Raw genomic sequence first — 4,244 nt, 5'->3', positions numbered from 1 at the left:
ATCGCGGATGCGTCGCGCAAGAATAGCCTGATGGAGAACGGCGGGAAGCGCGAAAGAATTTCGAGGAAGATTCACACTCGCGGCGAAGAAAAGACTGACGAAACGGACGATGAGGCCGACGATGATCGAAGGTGGATCGCGAGTCGGTCAGCATTAGCATTAGTAGAGGATACGATGAATAGCGGCGATAAGTGTGCCATAGCTAGGAAAACTATTTCCGTAAACCCTTGTAATAATAATGACAATAACAGGGCCGTAACACCCGTAGCTAACGTAAGTAACGACCAATCGTTTCGCGACGTTGTAACGATAACCCCGGGTAAAGTTAGGAGTTTCGTTAAGTATTACGAGATTCGGGGCGACGCGACGACCGTCGAGAGACATTCTAAAATTAACGATAGGGAGAAAGTAGCTAGGCGTAAGTTCACGGAGGGCCACCGAGTGGAAGTGCCCGTTGCCGCGACGAGCTCGCAGCGGCCGGAAGTAATAACGACGGATGGGGAAACGAAAGGTGGGAGCGTTAAATCAAACGACTGCGACCCTCCCGGAACGTCGTTCAACAAAACTCAACCTTCAACATTCGCCCCGAGGGTCCCGGAAGATCCTCCCCACAACTCGGTCTGTAAAACGACGGAAATGGGAACGACGATGAAGGAGTATGAAGAGAGCGGCTCGCATTTGTCCGATAAGGAGACGCGTGCGCCGTTCGCGAAGACCGGCGCGAAGAAGTCGGTGCAGTTCCTGGGCGGCTTCACCGTAATTCACTCAGAAACTTTTGGCGAGGACGAATCTGCGGGGACTCTTGCGGACCGCGATACAAATACAATGAGAAGGAAGAGGGCCCCCGAGGCACCGCCGCCATCGCGGGATTCCGACGATTACCAGAAGCTTGAAATCGCGAAATCAGAGAAACCGCCGAACGTCGGAAAAGATTCCCTCCGACCACAAGAGGCCGTTATTCAGGTCAGTAAAAAGAAATTCTAATTGTATTGTTAAATAAATCTTATTTAATAATAATTATTACATTGTTTACGAGCACCTTTTTGTGTACTTCTTGATCACACATTACATTCCACAAAATCTTTCTAATTATCTTTAATTAAAAAATTACATGTTATATATTCTATATCTTTCTAACAAGAAAAAATCTTGGGCATTTCATTAAACGCAATATTTTTATATTTTTTATGTAATTTTACTGAGCTTCAAATAAAAATTTTATTAAAATAAAAATGCGTTTAAGTTTTAAAAAAACTTATATTATGTTATCTGAAAAATAAATTTTTGTTGTCATTTGTTTTCAGATACATGCAGAAGCCGATCACGCGCAAAATTCAGGTATCAATCGCTTCATTTTAAAACCAGAAACCCCACAGCTCGTATTTTACTGTACTATATAGATGACACACGTAGCCTTTACGAGTCGTCGTTGCACCGAGTCTCAAAGAAATTGTATCACGTATCGAATCCCTGCGTAAGCATTTTGATTTTTCGCGCTACCAACAGAAGAATAGATTTTACAACGCTACGCAACGCCTGCTAAAAAGTAATTTCCGCCCGTTAACGCGGCATCGCGTATATAAGCCCTTGCATACACATACATTCAGATTTTATCTCGAAGACAAAGTCCGATTTTTTATACGCAAAATATTTTTTAACATACCTGTTCTCTCTTTACTTTCTATACGTCGCCATAAAACCTTATAATTTTACATTTATATCGTGAATTAATTATACAACTTTAAACTTTCAACAGAAATTACAGCATCGATTTATCTATTGAAACTATTCATTTAGCGGAATAGCGTTCCGATAAGCGAGATACGTCACGCGCGTAAATCCGGTCCCACTAAGCCGGTCGCGCGTATCCCGATAAAAGCAACGAGTGGATTTGAATGACCAAATTTTCCGTGTGTTCCAAAAGGATTCGAGGATCGCGGTGAATCGCCCGGCAAACAGACCGCTCGCTACTCGAGCTCGAGCGCTTTAACTGCAACGCGGTCTGGATATTCCCGACCGTGAACGAAATTTCGTCGATTTATGGAAAGATACTTTCTTTTCCGCCAAGCAATTGTTCGGTTTGTAATTCGTAAAATACCCCACGTTTTCTCGGCATTACACAGATTTCTTTTTTCTTTCTTAAATTTATTTTATTTTATCAATCTGGTACGGAATTATTTGCAGTATATTGTAATTGGCAAAATTTCTTATTATATAGTAATCTTTCTATTATTTTCGGGATTGTATTTAAAGAATTAATTAAATGCTGTAACAAAGACAAATAGACTATATATGTAATAACAATGGATGAGAAAATCTTCAAATGCTTTGTCTTGAACGTATTTATAAGTAAATGAAAATGACATAAAAACGGACTTTGCCTTAGATGACGTATTCAAGATAAATTATTCAAGATAAATATTAAGCATACTACTTTAGATTTGAAAAATACAGAAAATACAGAAAATACTGCGCGGAAGGTGTCACGTTTGCGATTGCACAGAAGCTAAAAATTCGCTTCGCGTAGATCTATTCTTCCCTTGGGAGCTCCGTGTTATCGTTAGTTTTGAGCACTGCAAATATTTTAGATACATATTTCCGAGAGGATTGCTTGTAGCTCTGTTATTGTCGAGATCTTTCCCTGTGAGATTTCGACGACACGGTGTATCGGGAAAATCGCGCGTATCTCATTTATGTGCTCTAATTGTGCGTGGATAGAATAGCAGCGAGATACACTTGTTGCACTATTTATATTACGCGTGTGTGTCTCGGTACATTCCGTTTTAGTGCAGACTGGTCCACAGGCTAGGATTCAGGACCGGTTTCAGGATTAACTTAAGTCTAAACATGATTAGGTTTAATATATGCTTGCAAATACAAAGCGCCGCAAAAAGTACCTTTCGTTGACATCGGTTTAATGATCTGTATTGTATCTCTTTGCAAGTCGTCTAAATGAGATGGTCACCATAAAATGGACTAAGAAGTAACGTGTGACTAATTTGAACTGTAGAAATGAAATTGTATTAAATGTTTGCGCGATATTGAATGTTCCCCGCAATAACGAATATCGTTTCATTTGACTGCACTGAGTGTAATAGATAATAAACTGATCCCCTCTTTTGAGTCTCTTCTTTAACAAATTGTTATAACAATACTGTAGTATAAACTGCTTATTGCGATTACGTTGTATTCTCCTTTTTATCAAGTTCTTATCTGACTAGCTTACGCAACAAGGATTCAGAGCGTCACGAAAGTACTTTTTACAATGATGCGGTAATACGTGATATAGCAGATTCCTTTAAAAGAAAAAAAAACGTGCAATTTCGCGATAAACGAGACGTAACGCGCCTACAATTACATAATAGTAGTTCTGTTGACTTATTGTAAGTATTATGATTTATCGTACGGGCGAGTGCATCTGCATTGTGCGAATTAAACGCGACGTATCTCAGTTTAGCCATACTTGGAAATGCTTGTTGTACGTTTTAGTATTATATTATATGCATATATAAACATATATATACTTGCTACGCGTATTATCATCATATATAACTACATGTATACAATAAATGTAAGTATTATTACATACGCGGTGACGATTCTGTAAAATGCTATGTGAGCAAATCTTCCAGTTGATTATGCGTACATTTTATATAACGTTAATTGACATTTAGATAGGTTTATTCAAGTGCATAGGTTTATTCCGCGTATAGATGCATTCTGAAAGGAAAAAAAAAATGCATTTTCTGTCTCGGAGAAAGCAATAAATTTTAGAAACGGCGGTTCCTTTTTAACGTCGCTTTCGTATACGTACATCCAGACGGTGATATATACAATAACAATTAATTTTAATATAACCACCGAAGTCGATTTACGATTATTTTAGTTTATACTGACAGCCGCCCTAAAGAAAAAAAGAGCTGCGCTTTAAATTATTTCTGATAAGTGGATCCAGTATTTACAATAAGTTTTCTCTTATTAGCAAATCGTGACGATTGAGACGTCACGTGCAGAAAGAAATATCCTGTACATTTGACGATATCTGGCAAAAAGGGCTAGATTTATTAGAAGTAACATATAGAATAACAGCGATCGTGCAAAGGAATAAATCTAGAACAATTTCGTTCTTTTCCCCGAGTGCACTTTTAGGCACGAAGGACATTAATAGTATTTTATAATATATTTAGGAAAGATTTATATATATATATAAATGATAAAACACACCATGTAATGCCAATCTCCAC

The sequence above is a fragment of the Wasmannia auropunctata genome, unplaced genomic scaffold (assembly GCF_000956235.1).
Source record: "Wasmannia auropunctata unplaced genomic scaffold, wasmannia.A_1.0 LD336076.1, whole genome shotgun sequence".
Lineage (NCBI taxonomy): Eukaryota > Metazoa > Arthropoda > Insecta > Hymenoptera > Formicidae > Wasmannia > Wasmannia auropunctata.
The sequence above is the reverse complement of the archived record's forward strand: the minus strand, read 5'-3'. Positions refer to the sequence as shown.